Source organism: Rhinolophus sinicus, chromosome 4, assembly GCF_057876585.1.
Source record: "Rhinolophus sinicus isolate RSI-liver-muscle chromosome 4, RSI-T2T, whole genome shotgun sequence".
NCBI lineage: Eukaryota > Metazoa > Chordata > Mammalia > Chiroptera > Rhinolophidae > Rhinolophus > Rhinolophus sinicus.
In genome coordinates, this window is record NC_142504.1 from 91,439,722 (window position 1) to 91,462,114 (window position 22,393).

The following is a 22,393-nucleotide window of genomic DNA, read 5'->3' on the forward strand; positions in this document are numbered from 1 at the left end:
CACACCAGCTCCCAGTCTGGGGTACTGGTGCCGGGAAGAGGAGACCCCACAACATCTGGCGGTAAAAAACAGTAGGGATTCTGACCATTTGGGTGGGACGAAAGGCTGCAGGAAGTGCAGACATCCTCTTAAAGGACCTGTGCAAAGACTCACTGACTCTCAGGCACTCACCCTGGGCTCTGGCAGAGGGAGGGTGTCTCGGCAGGTAACTAAGGCATATGTGTGGCAAACTCAGGTGTGTGACTTCAAGGTGAGGGACAAAGGACAGTCACCATTTTTCCTGTGTGGTGTCTTCCTCCAATGCAGCTGGCAGGCAGGTGCCATCTTTCCTGTATTGAGCCATCCCACAAATGGTCAAATTTAAATCTGGATTGGTCTGGTGAGCTCCACTGCTCTACCCTGCTGACTCAACTGGGACTCTGCACCACCCAACTCCCTTAATGCCAGAGGCACTTTCTGGTTAAGCAGCCAGTCACACCCACATCTCACTCTTTCTTGGAAAAGTATCAGAGTCCTTGGGCTCCCGGCAGGTGGCAACTGGCCTCAGTGAGCTTTCAGACTTTTGCTGAGCAGCTCCAGGCTCAGCACTGGCACCAAACCAGAATCTACATTAACCTGGTGACCACAACTCTTCCTACTCTAATGACTCCCTGAGACCCTGCCTCACCCAACTTTCATACCGTGTGAGGCTTTATTAGTGGCAGAACCGTAAGGGAGCTGGAAGGTGGCAACAGGTCTTCAGGTGTCCTGGCATTTTGCAGAGCTACCCCAGGCCTTGTACTGGTGGCAGATGTCCTCAGTTGGCAGTGCGGCCCCTCCAACAGGCCTCCAGGTTTGGCATAGGCAGTGAAAAACCACGAATTGGTGTGTAGGTCCTATCAGGTAGTCCCTGGCCAGTCACAGGCAGTGGGTGACCTGGGCCTGCACCAGAGCCCCTCCCAAGAGGCCCCAGAACCAACATACATGGAGTTTGGCTTCAGATCAAAGTAGAGCACCGCTCAATTAGCCACACAGGCAGCATACACAAAGGATGGTCTCAACAGTCACCAGAGACCACTGGGACAAATCCCACCCAGTGAGGTAAGCTCCCTGTACAGCAGCCTGTAAGCTGTGGATGTGTCCAAAACCCACAGCCAATCAGCCTGAGCATAAATTCTACTCACTGACATGCCAATAGCAATCAAGACTCAACTATAACATAACGGCAAACACAGCCCACCCAAGGGACACTCCTAGAGCACCTGGAGCAAGTGACCAGATAGACTGTACCAGGGCCCCACGGGGCACCTACTACATAAGGCCACTGGGCCAAGACTGGGAGATATAGCAGATCTACCTAATACATAGAAACAAACAGAGAGGTAGCCAAAATGAGGAAACAAATAAATGCATCCAAATGCAAAAAACAGAAGAAAATTCCAGAAAAAGAACTAAATGACATGGAGTCAGGCAACATACCAGAGAGAGTTCAAAACACTGGTTATAAGGATGCTCAAGGAACTTAGTGAGAACTTCAACAAAGAGATAATAAGTATAAAAAAGGACATGGAAACCATAAAAAAGAACCAGACAGACGGAAAGAGTACAAAAACTGAAACGAAGAACGCACAGGAAGGAATCACCAGCAGACTAGATGGAACAGGATCGAATCCGCCATTTAGAAGACAAAGTACCAGAAAACACCCCATCGGGACAGCAGAAAGAAAAAAAGAATAAAAAAAAATGAAGATAGCTTAAGAGATCACTGGGACAACATCAAGCATAACAACATTCACATCATAGGGGTACTAGAAGGAGAAGAGAGAGAGCAAGGAATTGAAAACCTATTTGAAAAAAACCATGAGTTAAAACTTTCCTAACCTGGTGAATGAAATAGACCTACAAGTCCAGGAAGTGCAGAGTCCCAAACAAGATGAACCCAAACAGGCCAACACCAAGACTCATTGTAATTAAAATGGCAAAGGATAAAGACAAAGAGAGGATCCTAAAAGCAGGGAGAGAAAGGAAACTGGTATCTTATAAGGGAGCTCCCACAAGATTGCCAGCTGATTTCTCAACAGAAAGTTTACAGGCCAGAAGGGATTGGCACAAACTATTCACTGTGATGAAAAGCAAGGTCCTACAACCAAGGGTGCTCTCCAGCGAGGCTATCATTTAAAATCAAAGGATAGGTAAAGAGCTTCCCAGACAAGGAAAAGCTAAAGGAGTTCATCACCACCAAACTAGTATTACTGGGAATGTTAAAGGTATTACAAGGAATGTTAGAGGAACTTCTTTAAGATGGATAAATAAATAAATAAACAAACAAACAAACATTATGAATAATAAAATGTCATAGCTACATATCTATCAACAATTACTTTTAATGTAAATGGATTAAATGTTCCAAACAAAAGACATAGGAGGGCTGAATGGATAAGAAAACAAAACTCTTACATATGTCAACTACAAGAGACTAGCTTCAATTGAAAGACACACACAAACACAAAGTAAAGGGATGGAAAGCGATATTTCATGAAAATGGAAAGGAAAAAAAATGGGGTAGCAATACTTATACCAGACAAAATAGACTTTAGAACAAAGGCTATAATAAGAAACAAAGAACAACCCAGTAATCCCACTTCAGGGTACTTATCCAAAGAAACCTAAAACACTACTTAGAGGGTACCAGCATATCCATATATTCATTGCATCATTGTTTGCAATGGTCAAGATGTGGAGGCAGCCTGGGTGTCTGTTGATGGAAGAATGGATAAAAAGTGGTAATACACATATACAATGGAATATTGCTCGGCCATGGATGGTAATGTGTTCTTGCCATCTGCGGCAACATGAATGGACGAGGAGGGTATTGTGCTGAGTACAGTATCAGACAGTGAAAGACAGATTTTGCTTATATGTGGAATATAAAGAAAAAAATAAGTATAAAAAAGGACATGGGAACCATGATTTTGCTTATATGTGGAATCTAAAGAAAAAAATAAACAAAGGAACAGAAACAACTTCATAGATACATAAAACATTTTGATGGTTGTCAGATGGGAGGTGGTTTAGGAGTGTGGGTGAAAAACGGGGAAGGGATTAAGAAGTACAAATTGCTAGTTAGAAAGTAGTTATGGGGATGCAGTGTACGGCATAAGGAATATAGTCAATAATGTTATAATAACTATGTATAGTGTCAGATGGGTACTAGAGTTATCTGGGTGATAGATGGGCATGGGTTGAGGGACAGGGTGAAAAAGGTGAAGGGATTGAGAAGTACAAATTGGTAGTTAGAAAATAATCATGGGGATGTAAAGTAAAGCATAGGAAATATAATCAATAATATGATAATAACTATGTATAGTGCCAGGTGGGTGTTAGACTAGTCAGGGAGATAACTTCTTAAATTATATAAATGTCTAACTACTGTGCTATATACCTGAAATTAATATAAAACAATATGGAATGTCAATTGTAATTGAAAAATCTAAAGGGGGTGGGGAGGTAAAGGGGAATAAGAGGTCCAGATTTCCAGGTATGAAACAAGTCATGGGGACATGATGTACAGCATGGGAAATATAGTCAATAATATTGTGATAGTGTGGTAGTATCAGATAGTTACTGGACTTATTTTAGTAATCACTTTTTTAGATATATAAATGTTGAATAACTACGGTGTAGCCCTGAAACTAATACAATATTGTATGTTAGCTATATTTTTAATAAAAAATCTTTTAAAAAAATAACTTGGAATAGTGCTATCTTCTTGAGGGGCAGGTGGCTGAACCTAAGTGGAATTCTTTTGCTATGCAGAAATATTAGGAATGAAATTTGGTACCAGGTACATTCGGAACTCAAGGAATCCCCGGTGGAGTTTCCTGCATAACCACGAGCAATGATGAAAATTAATAACAGTCTATCACCACATTCACAGGCAAGATCACCTAGGCCTTGGATTCCTAATGGCCAAGTGTTTGTCTCACACCATTGGTTTAAGAGTTCTGGTCCACTGGACGTCTGTATTAGGCCATAGACTATAGAAATGCCTTGGGTAAGATAAGGAAAACATATCAGCTAAGGTGTTGTGATATGCAGTATAAATGAAGGATATTGTTTTTATCTGCATCTCGTTATTATTGCTATTGTTCTTGTGTGTTTTCATGTGCTCTAATTAGTCCCTCTTTACAACACAAAAAATATTGCATTGGTGGCTACATTTACTATGTAGTCCATAGTTTATAGATTATCTGGGTGGAATTACGATGGAATTAGAGGAGAAAACAACATATGGAGACTATGGATCATTTAAAGGAGCCTGCAATATTCCCTGTGGACAAAGTTACGGAGAAGTCTTTGAATTGCCTCCCTGCTGGAAGGCAATGGTTGTGTTTATGTTTGTCTTCATGGATCATGTTAGACAAGAGCATCATTGAAACTATATATGTAGGAAGATGGCAGCCAATGATATGGAGGATAGAGTATCTAACAGCCAAAGAGCTACACAGCTGGGAGAGATATAGCAGATGCAAAACGGAACTGTCTCAAGCATATTAGCTCCTATGGTCAGCCCAGCTATACCCAGTGCCTCTTTCTTTATGAACCCACCCTATCCACAGGAATAAGTAGTGAAATGTTCTTCAAGCAGAAATGGCCACCGATTTCATCAAGATTCGACGCCCTTATGATTCAAAGGTAACTGGGCCATATTCTGCATGATGACCAACAGTGTGTTCAATCATAAATGACTCGACCAAAGAGGATACACAGTAATTACATAAGCTAATCACACTAATTTTTGCAATTTGGACTGGAAATCCAGAGAATTTTGAATAGGCAGGAAATGTGTAGAAACAAAGGGAAATTAATGCACAATGAGAAAAGTAAAATTTCTTTGCTTACTTACCGCAATGATGGTAACCGTGCTGGAGCTGGGATCACAAACGGATTGAGAATCAGAGACTTCACTTATTTCCTGGTAAATAAACATAAAGAGACCCCAAGCAGTGAAGTGAATTTTCATTTTGATGGGACCAAGAAAAAAACCAAAACTGCAAATAATCCCCTTAATAAAAATTGTCACATTAATATGGCTATATTAAATTGTATATATCAAAATGCCCTGGAAGATACTTCATTTCATAGTTTAGCAAGTGACTTGGGATAAGTAATCTCTGACAAATTAAGAAAATATTGGTAAGATCCTGACCCTACCTTTAGAGGATACATATAGTTAAGCATATCTGTGTGTATGTTCATGTACACATTAATACTTATGTCATTTAGCAAGTAGCTATAGGAGAAAATTACTTGCTCTCATAGCATGCTGCCAGGCGTTTTAGGAGATAAACTAAGAGAAATCATGCCCTCTGACCTGTTTTCTCAAGGCTTTTTGGATCACGCATACCACCAAGGAAGAAAAAATAAAATCAAGGCAAACAGGTCAGTACATGAATTTGAAGTCATCAAATTATACAATCAGAGATTCTTTGATTAGAAAAAAAATTAGAGGTCATCTGAATCAATACACATGAAGTCAATAATTGGACTAGTGGATGAAAGAACCAATTAATCTAATGAGAGGCCTACTAAATGCAAACATACTATTATTGCTTTGAATTATTTACTTTTTCATGTGTATTTATTAATACATCTGTACTCTCCTCTCAGTGTTTGAATCAGGCCTTGTGTGGGGGACATAGTTAAATGTCCTTAGTACATCTTTATTGAATCTGCACTGTCAGATGATATCTGTGCCCAATGGAGAGGAATAGGTATCATTTTGTATTGATCAATCAATCTGTAAAGACTTGTTGAATGTTCAGTCAGTAATAAAAGTTCAAGATAGTATAGGATAAAATGTATATTCATGGGTAAACACCAACAGAATTCAGAAAAAAGAATCTGTATTATAAATTCCCTCTAGAGAATTGTGCTCTCTTACAGATAGTTATTTTTGTCGTTGGTAGGTTCCTCCTAGAATGGACAAATAATTATGTTTCCACAAAACAAAATATATCTACTTAATTTCACTGACTTCAACATCTTAATATTCACCTTTCTAAAACACCCAATCAAAGGACAGATATAGTTGAACAATTATTTATTCATTGATCATACTCCCTTCCATGGATTCCGTATCATTTATCTTTTATTTTTCTGTACCCCTGATTCCTTCTCCTTCAGCTACTTCTGAAAGGTAAGGATTACTTAAAATTCTCGTACTGTAAAATTCTCTTTACTACACCTATACTCCCTGAAGTCAAGAACTGTTGTTTTGTTTGGTTTTCATGACTGTGTTCTCTACACCCACCACAAGGTGGCCCTCCTTTAGGAGCTTGGTGTGTATATTTTAGTAAAACGTAGGGGAAGACTGCACTTTCAGGCTTCTAGACTTCCTGATGCATGGGTCAGTGCTCAGCATGGATATCTTCAGCCTCCTCAACCCAGATTTCTAAAACACATGTCGCTGCATGGCTGGACCTAGAGGGTATCATATTAGGTTAAGTGAAATACATCAGACAGAGAAACACAAACGCCATATGATTTCACTTATATGTGGAATCTAAAAAAAAATACAAAATAAATGAAGAAACAACGCAATTAGAAACTCATAGATACAGTGAACAAACTGATGGTTCCCAGATGAGGAGGTAGAGTTAGGAGCGACTGGGTGAAAAAGGTAAAAGGATTAAAAAGTACAAACTGGCAGTTACAAAATAGTCATGGAGATGTGAAGTACAGTATACAATATAGTCAATAATATTGTAATAACTCTGTATGGTGTCAGGTGGGTACTAGACTTATAGGGGGGATCACTTCGTAAAGTATATAAATGTCTAACCACAGCTGCTGTACAGCTGAAATTAACGTAAGATTGAATGTTAACTATAATTGAAAATCAAAAAAATTAGCGATTTCTAAAACACAAATAAACAATCGAAAATAAATAATCTTCCAATCAAAATAAACAAACCTAAACATCTTTCATCATGGCAAGTACCTTGATTACTGAGCCTCTGGACTGTTGATACTTCTGACCAGAGGCCCAGAACATTAGAGTAAAATCACACAAATAGAGCTCCCAGTGGCCTATTTTAACACCACTGAGTATCCTACAAGGAGACCTAACACAATGAGTGTCCCTTTCAGTCAGTATATTTAGATGATGTACCTGGTTGATTCTAGCTCCTTCTCTCTATTTCATAACAGGCTTCTGAAAATTGTTCTCTTCCACATACTCTACAAACTCTTTTTATTTTTTAAATCAAAATTGGTTGCTACTTAATACAGAGCTCATTAACCCAGGACTGGAAATCATTAAAAACAAACCCCAAAAAAATCATTTAGAGTTTTCAAGATTGCAAACAAAGAAAACATGCACTACTTTTCTGATATGGCACTGCCCATCAGAAAATAGTTTCAAACAAAACTTTGAATTTTTTGGCCCAAAGAAAACAGAACACCACAGAAACAAATAAGATGTGTCACAATAATTTACGATTTACAATCCCTTTCCCAGATCTCCTGTTGCCCTTAGCAATCCCTAAAGCAGAAACAAACAAAACAAATCCTTTCAGCATATCTTCATGAAACTGTCTGGGATGTGACAAAACTTTGAGAAACAGTTTTGTGATAATGGTTTTGCACTTTATTGGTACTTCTCCAGAGGAGGTGGTGAATGGCTGCTTTCAAATACATAGAGCTATCAAAGGCTAAAGTCAATAAAACCTCTGGAGAATAATTGGGGAGGGAAGAAAAAAGGGGGGGAAGAGCATAAAAGGAATGAAAAGGAAAGAAGGACCTATAAATATCAAAGCCTAAGGAGTATATTTCTCCAGAATAGATGATGCAAAACAAAATTGGGAATAGTTATTGGAGGACCAAGGGAGGCAAATAAAACAATGAGATATATGATGCCTGTCCTCTTGCCTCAAGTCTAGCTCATCAAACAGTTTTTCATTCCATTTTGTATATATGAGTTTCATCTGACTACTGCCAGCAGAAAGTGCTTAGATTTTCTGACTTTTCTTTTTCCACTGTCAAAGGAAATAATAAGTTGATGAGATTCAAAGGCAGCTAATATAACATCCTTTTCAAGAATGCGAAAAAATACAAATTGAGTTGTGTTGATGAATAAAGCATTTCTATTTTTCATGTTCTTGAAAATAATAGTAGCACTAATGATAATAAACAATAAAATATGTCATTATATACATATTATACATTATATACATTATATCTATAAATATATAAAAATATATATTTAAAAAAATCTTGTCTGAATCAGAAGGCCCAATTTTTTTTTTGGGGGGGGGAGTAATTTTATTGCTGAAAATACCATGGACTGTATTATGCAATTAAAAGAACTTGTAACTAATCTTCCATTTCTGGGAGTACTTGAGTGATAAGTTACCAAAGAATATCCCAGAGACTTGGCAGGGTTGATAACATGAGCTAACTTGGGCAGTGGCGACTGTAAAGCACAGGAATCTCCTCTGCTGTACAAATGCCCACAGAGCTGGTTGGCACCTTCTGTCTGGAAAGAATAACTCACAAGAAGTATGAGGGCAAGCTATCACATCAGAAAAGTGAAGGAGCCCATTGAGGATTTTCAAAGCAGTTGGGCTTAGTATAGACAGGCCAGAAGAAGAAGATACCAGCCAACCTGGGCAGAAAGTCACTCAGAGACCTGGCCAGTACACCATTTTCAAGTCAAATTCTAGAAGCCTAGAATCACTGAAGGGCAAAAAGAGCCTACACAAATGCCAATGATAGTGATTCTGACCTCTTCAGGGATCAAAGAAGAATCATGAACAGGAGAAAGTGAGTGCATTGGGGATGGAAGGATAGAAACAATTTAATAGCCTGGAAAGATCAGGTGTGCTGGAGATCTGGGAGTAGATCTTAGAAGAAATAGAATCAGGTGATTCCATCTTTGAATTCATTTCTTGGCTCTGGCATCAATCAGTTCTGTGACTTTTAAAAAGGTCTGGAAGCTTCTAGTATCTGGTTTAATCATCAATAACACGAAAGGACAGGACTAAGTGTTTTCAAAGTCCTGCCCTACTCAGAGACACTATTATTTTCTATTCATGATAGTGTTTGCCATTACATGGTTCTCTGCACCTCCAAAAAGTATTTATGTGATAGTGTTTGCTGTTTCAAACAGTCCTGTGTAGTAGCTCATATAGAGAATGCTGAAGCTCATTGTAAAGATAAGAAAATGAAGGCTTAGAAAGGTAAGATGACTTTTTCAAGGTTGCTTAGCTAATTAGCATCAGAGCAAAGACTAGAAATGTTAGTCAGCTATAACTACATCACATTATTCCTTTCAGCAAAAATGTTTAAAGCTTTATGTAAGGAAAACAATTATCTTATTATCTTACTTGTATTTTCTTCAGTTGCCTTATATCAACAGGGGTTAAGAACTGAAAAAAAAAAAAAAAGAAGGAGGAGGAGGAGAAAGAAAGAAAGAAAGAAAGAAAGAAAGAAAGAAAGAAAGAAAGAAAGAAAGAAAGAAAGAAAGAAAGAAAGAAAGAAAGAAAGAGAAAGCCAGGATTAGAAAAGTAGAAAGCCTGTACATTTATGTATTAAAATAAAAGGTTAAGTAAAGTTAAACAGCCAATTCTTTAGCAAACTTATATTGAAGATGGGCAATGTGTGAGGTTCTGTGCTCGGTGTTATGAGAGACAGAGATTTTTTAAGGGCAACATATTTGCCCAGCTAGGGCTTCTATAATCTAATAAGAACATCAAACATGTCTTAAGGGAATCCTGTTATAAACATGGAATATAATGAATGGTTTAAAGTATAATGTTTAGAAATATCAAAAAAGGGTCAAATCAAGTCCATTTCTGGACAGGTTAGGGAAAATCTGAAAAAAATGGTATTTGAGTTTAGAAATAAAGTGGAACACAGAATTTTTAAGACTTAGAAATCTGTCAAATTAAGTACTGCATCTTGGTTAATATAGGAAACTAGAAATGAGTGAAAAGATGATTAGAGCTCTTTGCAACTCATTATAAAGTAGTAGCCACCTAAGAACACATCGCTTACATTGTTCACAACTTTCCTTGCCATCCTTTGTTTTTCCTCACCTGTATTCTTTGTCTTAAGTTCTGTTTTCAATGAACCCAAGGTAAGATAATAACACCCTATGTTTAATGATGCAAAACATTATAAAGGAAAAAGTGCGAGAGCATAAGGTTTAGTGAAACATGGTACACTTCACTATAAAAGATTCACAAATAATTCTTATGTTAAGATAAAATATTACAGGTTCATAGAACTAGATCAATCCATCATCATAAATATAATTCTTCCTCGGTTGATAACGTGTAGGGAAGTCTTAACAAAACTATAGATATTTTAGACATGCATCAATGTGTTACCAAACATTTGTAAACCTCGTTGTAAATATTACATGAGAAAAAATATGTGAATAGCATAGTTATTCTTATGTCAATGTGCATATATTTTGATTTTAAAAAAGCTAAATTAAATGGAAATGCTTGCAATATAAGAATGTTCTGGAATTGATATGTCATTTTATTGTACAACGTGCATTGAAAAGAACAATGAATTAGGGTCAGCACTCTTAGATTCAGATTACTGCTCTGGCAAGAGTTAGTCCTGCAAAGGGAATAACATTTCATTTTCTGGACCTCAGTCAAATGAGCAAGTTGGACGAGTCATAATTTGCAAATTATGTACTACTACAAAGCAAGAGTCCAGGAAGATACTCTGAAAAAAACAAACAAAAAATTATGTGATAAAATATATTGAAGAAACACTCCAACATCTCTACCTTGTATAATAGATTCTCAAGACATACTGCGTTTTAAAGGCTCAGAAAAGCTCTGTAGTAAGGAAATCTGTTTAATTTCATCATAGCATTTTCCAAGTGTAAGATATTTTGAAATTTGTTTTTCCATTGAAGATGAACATCTTACTGATGTAGTTTTCTGTCGATCTAATTTTTGGAGATGCAGAAATATGTTTAGAGCCTTAAAATCCTAGGATTCTAAAGTGTAATATAGTCTCACTAAAAGAATTGAACTGGAATTTGAGATCCCATGCACTATCTCCTACCCAGAAGCAGCAAGAGTAGATAGAACCATGCAAGGAAATCCCTGAGATGGAGGAGGATTCAAGAAGAAAGAAACAAAGACGTGTGGCCTCCTGTTGTGGAAGTAGTGACATCAACTTTTGATGAACCAAGAAACTTGAGATATGACATGGAGTCCTAGAGTCAAACATGAAGAGCTTCTGATGCATCAACTGATAATTTATAGCAAGGTTTTTCAACTTCGGCACTATATTGACATTTGGTGCTGGATAATTCCTTATTGAAGGGAGGCTGTCCTAATGCATTGCAGAATATGATTGCTACCCATGAGAAGTTTTATTATTGAGGAGATAAACTCGAGGAAAATCTCATGCTCCTTACATGGGCATGAAGAGCACATGCAATAGATACGTGGAGAAAATGTGACGGCAGAAATTAAGAAAAGAGAAATGGAGTGAAAGAAGAATTAAAGGACAGAGAAGGAGAGATGAAGAGAAAAAGGAGGTGGGGAGAAAAGATATAGAGAAGGAAGGAAGTGGAGAGGGAATAAAAGAAAGAGGCTTATAATTATTTCAACTCTATAGTGGACAAATTGAAGGCTAAGGTTGTCTGAGGTCTTTTCTAGAAGATCTGCAAGTAGTGTAAGCTTTGGAGACAAAAAGACCTGGTTTTATTCACAGTTTGTATCTTTTTATGTCATCTTCAGTAGTTCAGTTAACCTCTCCGAGCTTCCTCTTATCATCTGTCAAATGTGAATTATAATTGTGCAGGTTTATTTAACATACTAGAGAAAATGTATGTAATAAGCTTAGCACCTTGCTGAGAATTTAATAAATGGCAGTTGCTTTTATTATTGCTATTTTTTAATTGGGACTTACTTAATCGTGTGCTATCTTTTTTTTCCCCCCACTTAACTTCATATGTCTATTATTCTTACCTTTTATTAGCCAGTCTATGACAAGTTATGTTGCCAAAATAAGTAACTTTAAAATCTCAGAGGCTTAAATGACACTCTATTTCATATCTATCTCATGTAGTGAGGTCTCTGCTCTAATCCCATCCTTGCTCACAGACAGAAGCTGATGGAGTTTCCATCATCCGGAAGGCCAGTGGGTACCATGGTCAGAGGAGAATTGTGTAGCGTCTCTTAAACAATTTTCCAAAAACTAACACACGTTATTGCTGCTCACGGTTCTTTGGTTAAGGCAAGGCACATGGCCACATGGGCAACTCCAATGTGGCAGTGAAATGCAACTCTGTCATATGCCCAGAAAATGGGATGTTATGAAAACTATCAAAAGCATCATATCTCACCAACCAAGTCTGTGACTGTCATACCTCACCAACCAAGTTTCCTCATTGATAAAATAGAGTTGCTATGAACATTACAGTGGATAATACCTATCAAACATTTAGAACAATTTCTAGCATGTAGTAATCATGTAACCACTGCCAGCTATTGAGATCTATTGCTATTGGAAACTCTTCTAAGACCCAAACCATGATCTGTGCTGCCTTGTCACCCAGCAGCACGTGGCCTGGTGTTTTGCACCATCTAGTTACTCAATAAATATTTGTTGAATTGAATTGAATTGAATAGTATTCCAGCAACATGGCTGGGACCACCCACCAGCTGGCAGACTAAGCATATGTAGGTTTATCAGTTTCATTTCCCCTGCCAAACACCAATGCACTCCACTAAGCATCCCTCAGCTGCGAGTCTCCATTTTGGCAACCTAATTGACCTTAATGTAAATGTTCCCAGCCACATAAAACATGTTGTGAAGTGCACAACAGCAGTCACAGTTGACTGCCAGCTGCCATCACACTATGTGTGGGCAATTTATTCCTCCACAAATCCTCCTGAACATAACAAATCATGCCTTTCTTAGAAACCTCCCAACAGTCAGCACACGGGATATGAGTGGCAAAAGAAAAGAATAAAGATATACATATTTTAAAAATGAGGGCCTGCATCCTGGTATACAGACACTGTTTGATTGCAGCCTAGGAGAGTCCCCACTGATGTAGAACCTAACTGGATTCTGTCCCTTTGCATTACCTGCACAATTAAATATGAGGTCACTAGGGAAAATATGCATTAGAAATAAGGTAAGTGAGTCCTAGTCTCCTCTCTTCCACCATCATGCTGAGGGACCCTGAGCATCCTACTTAATTTTAATTTTCCTGGGTATTAGTTTACACATCTATCACATGGAGAAAATTATATTTGCAGGATCTTTTTTCAAAGGCTGATGAAAGAAATTGATAGAATAAAAAATATAAACAATTTTATTAGTACATAAAAATTATTATGTAGCTATCAGAAAATAGCAGTAAAAATATTCTATTTTATTTTTGATGTCCCCATTTTTCATCTTGGCTTTTTCATGTTCGATCATCAGTGTTCTCCTGTAAGGTTGCCCAGTCTTCCCTGAAGGTCATGTGTAATAAGTAGCTGCAAGTCACAGTACAAAATGAGCACCCTGATCTCAGCCATGTCCTGGACAGATGTTCTTGACTGGATTTGTGCTTCATGCCAAGATCTTGACAATAATAGTCAGACAGATCATCTCAATCCATTAAGTTTCTCTAACCTAGAATTTATGAGAATGATAAAAACTGATTGAGAACCATTGAACCCAATAGTTGAAAACTAAATGGAATGCATGAGTCATTAAGAAGTGTGTACATCTAAATGCAAGGTTCTGCAGAGGGGCTCTAGGGTAGGTGCTAGTTATGTTTTCCTGGGGGGCTTTGGGGAGAACTGTTAACCTGTAGGTTATGGAAATAATCTTTTCTTTGGGGCAGCTGGAGTCCGCTTGCCATTTGATTTCTGACCCGTTTGTGTCTATCACACCCTGCTTTCACCTCAAGCCAGTCAACACAATAAGTCAATCCTCTTGTTTCAGGGCTTTTGCTACATAAATACCTCAGTTATTCTTTAAATTATGACCCACTTGTTTGAAGCTCCCACATTTACATGTGAATGCATGTTCTTTTCAATTTATAAGGAAATATTTTATCCCAAATTTTGCAAAATGTTGGCTAAGTATGTTACTTCTTGTGTTGATGTTCTTTTCCTCTCCATATACTATTCTATATACATGTATGTATACAGATGTAATTCAGATAGAAATTCCTTCAGCTGTAGTAGAGCAGGTTGCTAAGAGCTTTCAGAGTGAGGAGAATGGAGGATTCACTTGAGTGTGGAAACCTTGGCATAGAGCTAAGAATGTACGAGTATCTAGCTGTGCTCCCTCCAAGATACAGCCACTCCTGTTCCAGGTCTGTGGGCTGGAACAACATTGGGAGCCTCTGCACCAAGGCAACTTCAGGACGCAAGAGGCAGAGGTCCCCACAAGTGAACCTCAGGCCCTGCATTTTCCCAAGGCTATTTCCTGAGTTTATGCATGACTTTTTCTCACCTTGCAAAAAAAAAAAAAAAAAAAAAAAAAAAAATAGTCCATTAGGGTAACACAGGACCTCAAAAGAAGCAAAAAACAAGTGTTTTCTTGTTGTTAGGTCATGTGCAGCCAAACAGGCCAATGGTTTTCTGGTGACTTTAGTTACACAGCTAATTTCAATAATGCACTTTCCTGTGGATTCAGAATTAAAGCATAAAATTCTTGTACAATACCTACGTACCTTTCCTGAAATACCTATCATGTGCTAAATAACATATTGTCAACCAAGTCATTCGATTATGGTGACCATACCCAGAGAAAATATTGAGAAAAACGTGCAGCCGAGCAAAGGAGCGAACAAACACGAGTAGGACTGAAAACAAGAGAAATATGTAGATAGAAAACAGAGAAACAGAAAATTAGTAAAACATCGTTCAGGAGAGGTAGTGACTATAAAGAAGAAACCAGATAAAACCAGTCCCTGGTCTATGTGTCTTCTTCCAAAGTAGGAAGAAAACAGGAAGGAACAATACAGGAGGACAGGAGAGGTGGTAGTTTTTACTGTTCCATTTGAATCATGTCTTCACAAGGGGCTTAATTCTTTCATCTGAACATAGAAGTTTCTCAACATTTGGTATTAAACTTTTCTAATATTTCTTAAGTATAGTGAGGCTAAGAGTGTACAATAAGTACCGCCATGTAAAATTCATTACATTGAATTATTTTCCATTTAGTTTCCTTCTCTATTTGTGTTTTTATTCTGCCATTTCACTGTCTACACCTTTTCTTTTAGGGCCAGTGATAACCATTTTTCTTCCGGAGCCTTTAAACAATGTCTCCTTTTATCATAATTTTAATACGCATTAGAAGATCAACAAGAGAAATAAGCACAGTTTATATTGCTTGTGTTGTGTATTTTTTCCTAATTGTTGAGTGTGGATTAGGCTGGATGTTAAGGAACTTTTAGGTCAAATTACAATTTAGAATAATGCACTCAATGAAGTGACAGGTATAACAATATTCCTCATCAAGGCTGCTGTCTATTTGCTGCTTTTGGGGGTTCTTTGCTATCTAAAAAAAGGAGGAAAAGGAGGAAGGGAAGAAGGGAGAAAAGAAAGGAGGGGAAGACAAAGTAAGGAAGATACAAAATCAATAATCAATATGACCTGCTTTGTTTCAGGCAAGAGGTCAAAACAAATAATGTATACATTGTGCATTTAACCATCCAATAATACTGGAGGGACCACTGTTATTGGCATTCATCAGATGAAAGAAATGGCCTTACTCAACTTAAATGGTATGAAGTCACATGTCTACTAAGCAGTAGGTGTCTATTTGATTTCAGGCTGTCATTTGTTAATTTATTGACATAATTAACAACAAGAATGATTTTAATTGTGCTACCGTGTTTCCCCGAAAATAAGACCTAGCCGGGCAATCAGCTCTCATGCATCTTTTGGAGCAAAAATTAATAGAAGACCCAGTCTTATTTTACTATAATATAAGACCGGGTTTTATATAACATGGTACAATATAAGACCTGGTCTATAACATAAAATAATAAAATGTAATATAATACCGGGTTTTATATTAATTTTTGCTCCAAAAGACGCATTAGAGCTGTTAGGTCTTTTTTTGGGGGAAACACGGTACTCAATATGGTAAATACTTGTGTGGCTATCTAAATTTAAATTAGTTAAAATTAAATAAAATTAAGAATACAGTCCCACATTTTATTAGCTACATTGCAAGTACTCAGTTGTCACATGTATCCAGTAACTAGTGTAATGGGCATTGGATATGCAAAATATTCCTCTCATTGTGAAAAATTGCATTGGGCAGAGCTGGTTTAAGATGTAGGCTTTTCATAGGTCAGAAATAATCTATTTCTATTGATTTTTGTGAGGCTTACCACTGTACAAGTATTACAATTTCCTGCTCTTCTTTGAGGAAAATATTTTACTAAACAAAAAATGCCAGTCAATCTTTGATCATATTAATGCAGAGGAAAATAACTTCCATGATGTTAAAGTCTAAATCGTTGGTAGACCTTTGCAAAGTGGTTGGTGAAATTTATGGGCACAGCTGGTTTGCAGTTGTAAAACCCTATATTTTTTAATGCAAAATGGCATCTGTGCCTGCTAATTGAATACTTAGGTACACACACATAAATTGCCTGGGAATTAGAAAGGTGTATTTCTTAAGTCCTGCCCACACCTTGCCATTTGAGAATCATTGCTGGGATTCATTTTTCCTCCTTGTTATTCTTGTAGAGGGGGTGGGGGGGAGGTTTCTCCTTGTTATAAATATTGCCGTTGGGAATACATCCTTCCTCCTCCTAATCCAGCTTTAATCCTTTCAAGCTCTGAACTAAGAAACCACTGTCTGCTGCCATTCTAAATAAGTTGGAGCTCTGTGATCATTGCCACCTGTCTGGTGAGAAAGAAAAAGCAAACTCGTAATGCCACAGGCAACCCTGTCTTAAGAGTTGAATTCGAATGTTACACTGAGGCCGCAGAAAAGCAGTCAGGACAAAGCCTTGCCTGGCCTGTGTTTGAACATTTTAGTTCTCTGGTGGTATTCTCCAGTTTGCAATGCAGTGGTAACAACAGAATCTAGGGATATTCTGTTACAGGTTTCATGCAAAAGTTTATTAAATTTGTTCTCATAATTATTGTGAGCCCTAGAAAAGATGACTTGGGCTCTGGAGCCTATACTTCTCCCACCTGAGCAGATTGCTTTATCATTCTTCCGTGCACTGGTAATTTCCATTAGAAAGCTTGCTAACCTTGTATTGACAATTACAAACCATAATCAGAAGGTGAAAAAGGCTCACCCACTCTGATCTGCAGTAAAGCCGATACCAGCTATCTGGGAAGAAAAGAAACACAAGAAAGTAAACACCGGACTGCTGGTATATCTGCCCTTTTTATGTGAGCACTACAAAGTGAAACATGTATGCAGAGAAAGAGAATGATTTTCAGAGATTTAATCCCTTTAGAATAGAAAGCTTTGGTTGCAGTTTAAGGAACCTTTTCACCTCAAGGTCACAGCTTGAATCTCGTCTGGATTTATGTACAGTGTTCACATTCAATTATTTTTGAGCTCTTTCTGCAGTGTCGCCCCTTGCATTGCATATGCTGTTTATGCACACTGAGCCTTTTACATATTTGTCCTACTCATTATCGTTTGCTTTTCTGGTTAATATGCTCTGATCCTTTAAATTGGTTGATCGGGTTATGATAGATGGGTTTATCCTCCTTCCTTCTTTCTCTACCTAGATATAATCAGATTGGAATCAGACTCCTCGGCCCTTGATACTAACAGGAAAAAATAAATAGATAAATAAATAAATAAATAGATAGATAAATAAATAAACTGCTCCTAGAATAGGGTGGTGCTTGATAGACGTTGGCACTTGGAAATATGGATTCTGTCTTTCAGCTATTTTCAGCCAGTATAAAAGGAGAATCAAACGATTTTCTTTTGTAAATCTTTTTTGAGTATTTAAAGTATAGATGTATGAATAAAATTACTTAAGCACATATATGTATATATATTGAAACAGATGGTGTACATATACTTATTTTAAGTATGACAATATTTTTATTAACAAATGTTAATAATGAACTTATTATGTAAAAGACACTGCCAGGAACTGTAAGTGATAAAGAATTCTACACCTTCCCTTAATTAACTTATTTAATAGGAAGACACATATTTGTGAAAAATAAAAATTAAAGTACAGACTAACATGATGACAAACAAGCAATACATAAGAAATCCTTCAGAAACGCATAATGACAGAGGAATATTATGGTCTGGGTTGATTAAGGAAGACTTCATACAGGAAATAGGATGTGAAGAATATATACCGCACAAGAATGAGATAGGAAGATGAATTAAATTGTAGGGTATCCTAGAAAGTTGGAAATTGAAATATATATAGGGTGGGCTGTGGAGAAGGTGAATTGATTGGCATGGAGCGTGATACCTTGAGAGGTTTGGAGACATATTGAAGCTTCACTTTCTTTTCTTTCATATACACCTAGTCAATCCTTACTGTCTTTGTCCTCCTCCCCTTGCTCCCCTTACTAATAAAAGGCAGCAGACCTAGGGCTGCAACCTTATCCTGCAGAATCCACAATCCCCTAGACCTGAAATGCTGAGATGACCTGCGAGATGAGGGCCCCAGCAGAGGATTTCAGCTGAAGAGAACCGAGCCTCGAGCCTAATAGTGCTCAATTGTGGTCTGAGGCTTTAACATTTTTCTTTCCTTTTCTCTGAGAGCCATCAATCGCCCTCTACAGACATTGAATTCACTTACAAAGTTAAAACAGAGAAATAAAGTGGAATGCAATGATCAGGAAATTCCATTTGTTTTTTTTTCCCTCCCTTTCATCATTTTGTTGAATGTGCGCAGAACTATATGAGGTTATTCATTTGTACCCAAACAGGAATATAGGATTTGCCATATTGGATCAGCCCATTGGTCCATCAATGTTGTATTCTCACTGCCTCAGGCACCAGATGATACATGAAGCACTGGAGGAGAGCAAACTCCCCACCCAACCCCCCCACCCCACCCCCCCACACACAAGGCAGCGAGTCAGTTGTGCAGTGCAATACATGGGGTGAAACTCTTAGCTGCTTAGAATGGGAGTATATGAATGGAATTTATATTCAAAGATGTCTACATAGGGCAGAAGCTGCATCTGTTGAGGAGCAATTTATACTGTTCTTACCTTTAGAAATTATGTCCAGCATCTTCCTGCTTACTTTCAATTATAGGAACTATTATTTATCTCACAATAATAAATTCAAATAGTGGAATCAAACCGACCCATTCCAGAAAGATGAAGACAACACTCTACGATAACTGACACATTGCTGCTTTCTCTCTGGTGAAAGCGTAAATGCAGTCAAAACTAGAATTTAATGTATTGCCTCAGGACCTGACCCCTCTTCCTTTGGTAATTATTAAAATGGGCTCACAGTCTGTTTGATTACTTAGCCTATTCACTCATTCACTCCTCAGGAAAAGACTAGATTGTATTGCAGAGAAAACTTCTATCCAATGTGAAATGACCCTCAGGCTCAGCAGAGCTGGGAGTTGAAGTGCCAGGAGTAACGAGGCAGGTGAGACCACGGTGTGTGTCACAGGTGTGGCCAGCTGCAACAACGCATGTATTCAGACATGTGAGGGACTGATTCTAGATGAGGTCAGATGAAAAAAACACTATGCTGATATTTTCTTCCTGGAGGAGAATCTGAACAAAATATAAAATAATTAATCTGACACTCCTCAGAATCCAATATTTGTGGAAATAAAAAATATTCTTAGTTTTAGCAATAAACTACAGGGTTAGAATTGTGCTCAGCTATAGTTAAAATACAGTTTCCTTATCTGCATAGTAATTTTGTAAAATTATTTCTAGTTTCATCGGGGATTTTTAACCTGAAACCCCAGACCAGGCCTGTTGATAAGGTTATGATAATGATGGCAGGGCCAGAGGGCCAGCTACATGTTCTGTGGGGCTCAGTATAAAACGAAACTGCAGGAACCCCAAGTTCAAAAAGCAGAGAAAAAGTACCTATTAAATATATTAAAATATAAAGATATTTCCTTGATTCCATGGTTTCTCATTCAAACTATCATAGTGTGGTTTCTTTTGTTGTTGTTATTTGCTATTTAATGTTTAATTGGTGAAAATTAAATGTAAATAATTAGCATAACTTTTACCATTCATCTTTATGTTGTACAATGCCAGTTTAAATGCAAATATAAAGGCATTTAACTTGTATGTAGAATCACCAAAGTTGCACAGTTCATATTCTAAGCTCATATACCCATATACATTTTGTTCTTACTTGAACAGAAGACACACCACACATTTGTTTGCATTTCACTTCTTGATATGCGTACCCTCTACCCATATCTTCTGCTTAATGATAAGTAAGAAAGAATTGAAAAGACAGAACTAGGAGTTGCCCTATCTTTTCCTTTCCTTCATTATTTCCAGTGTAAGTGGTTAGCTAATATACAGGAAAGTAATTTGAGTAAGAAAGGGTGTAACAGGGATCCTGGACTTTTCATGATTCTTAGACTGTAATTGTCTTTATTCTACATTCAAAACAAGTTCTGGGTCAAACAGAAAGCCTGGTCTCTTGGGGAAATTGTGGCCTCACTTAGTTGTAGATGTAACACACATACCTTGTTCTTTTGAGCCTTACTGAACTCCAGTTCATTTTGGGTCCATCAGAATTCTGTGTTCTTGGTACCTTGTGAATTTTAAATGCAAATGGTTGACAAGGAATGTTGGTAATGAAGCATATTTTGAGTATCTCCTCTGCTCATGAGCATGCCCTATTGTCCCTTCAATATTGAACTTCACATACAAAACTCAAGTTCAAAGATAAAATCATTAAGAATTCAAGATGGTGACTTCAGAACATTAAACTAAAATTGGAGCCCTCTTAAGAAAAAGATCTGTGCAACTGCACACCCACGAAGCTAGCCTTAATGATGACACCAATAACATGCCGAACACTTAATTGTATGAGGCTGTTTGATAAAGCCACTTTCTATACAGTACATCTTTAATTTTCACAATAGCTCTATTTTTCATATAAGTAAATTAAGATTTTGAGATATTAAGCAATGAGCTTCTAGGTTCTTAATACTCAAAGTATGGTTCTCTGGACCAGCACCATCATCAGCTGAAGTTTGCTGGGAATGCAGAATCCTGGGCCTCACACAGACCTGCTGGATCAGAATCTGCATTTTCATGAGATCCCCAGATGATATGTGTACATGTTAAAGTTTAAGAAACACTGTCTGGGTCACTCTGATGGCAAGCAAAAAGGGCTATAATTTATATTAAGTCCTGTCTGACAGGAACTCAAACGTGAAACCACTACCTTACTGCATTATATAATCCAAATTTCTGATGATGTGTCCCAGTCATGTGTATTACAAGGCAAATCTAAACTCCAAGTTGACTGTGATTTATGCCACTGACAATAACCACTGGCCTGGAAAATTCTACCATACCTTCCTGTTTTACAAACTATGGTAACATTTATAAATAGTATTCTTACGGAACACAACAATAATGTTGAGGAACACATAGTAAGAGATGTATTTCTGAGGTTAATGTAAAATGCTTTAAGAGGAGATAGGTTTTGAGCTGGACTATTTAGCTTGTTCAAGGGAAGCTGGGAAAGATACTTGCAATGGGCATTTTCAAAACGTGCAGTGCTATGCTAGATGTGCACTGATCAGTTAGTTTCCTATCCTCACAGAGACCCTATAAACCTCCGAGATGGATAGACATCCCTTTTTCCCCCTTGATAAAATCAATCCATATGAAGGAAGGGGAAGTTTGCTGGGGGAAGTTATTTCACCTCAATTCAATTATATTTTATGCAAATAAATATTGCATTCCATATATGATAAGTGCAGAACACTGTTTTGGTGCAAGAGAGAATAGTAGAGATACAAGACACAAAACCTACACCAGTGAGCCTCTGATCTAGCAGACGTTTACCTATTTAACAAATACTTTATAATGTGTAAGAGCTTTAGCGACATCAATTCATTTAATCCTCATAATATTCCTATAAAGAATGCACCATTTTCATTATGTGCATCTTACAAATAAGGAAACTAAGGCACACAGAGGTCAAGTACCTAGTCCAAATTCACACAGTGGTGGGGCCTGAAATTGAATGCAGGCCACCTATTTCCAGAATCAGTGTTCTTAATGGCCACTCTAGGCTTCTTCTAAGCCATATTCACAACTAGTTTTATTATAGGACAAAATAAAACTACAAGAGCATGGTGGAGTGGGAGAAAGGATGGGTTTGACAAAAAACTTTAACTAGATTTGCTGAAAACCTGCCAGAACAAGAATATGAGGTGTCAGGGATTAAA

The 22,393-nt window shown here is 37.5% G+C and overlaps 1 long non-coding RNA gene across 1 annotated transcript in view; it reads right to left on the bottom strand.

Annotated features, from left to right (window-relative positions):
• Window positions 1–4,529: 4,529 nt before the first annotated feature.
• Window positions 4,530–22,393, bottom strand: part of LOC148758418 (uncharacterized) — a 247,689-nt gene continuing 229,825 nt past the window's right edge. Inside the window, exon 3 of the long non-coding RNA XR_016020990.1 lies at window positions 4,530–4,954. This is a non-coding gene — a long non-coding RNA (uncharacterized LOC148758418). The remainder of the gene's footprint in view (window positions 4,955–22,393) is intronic.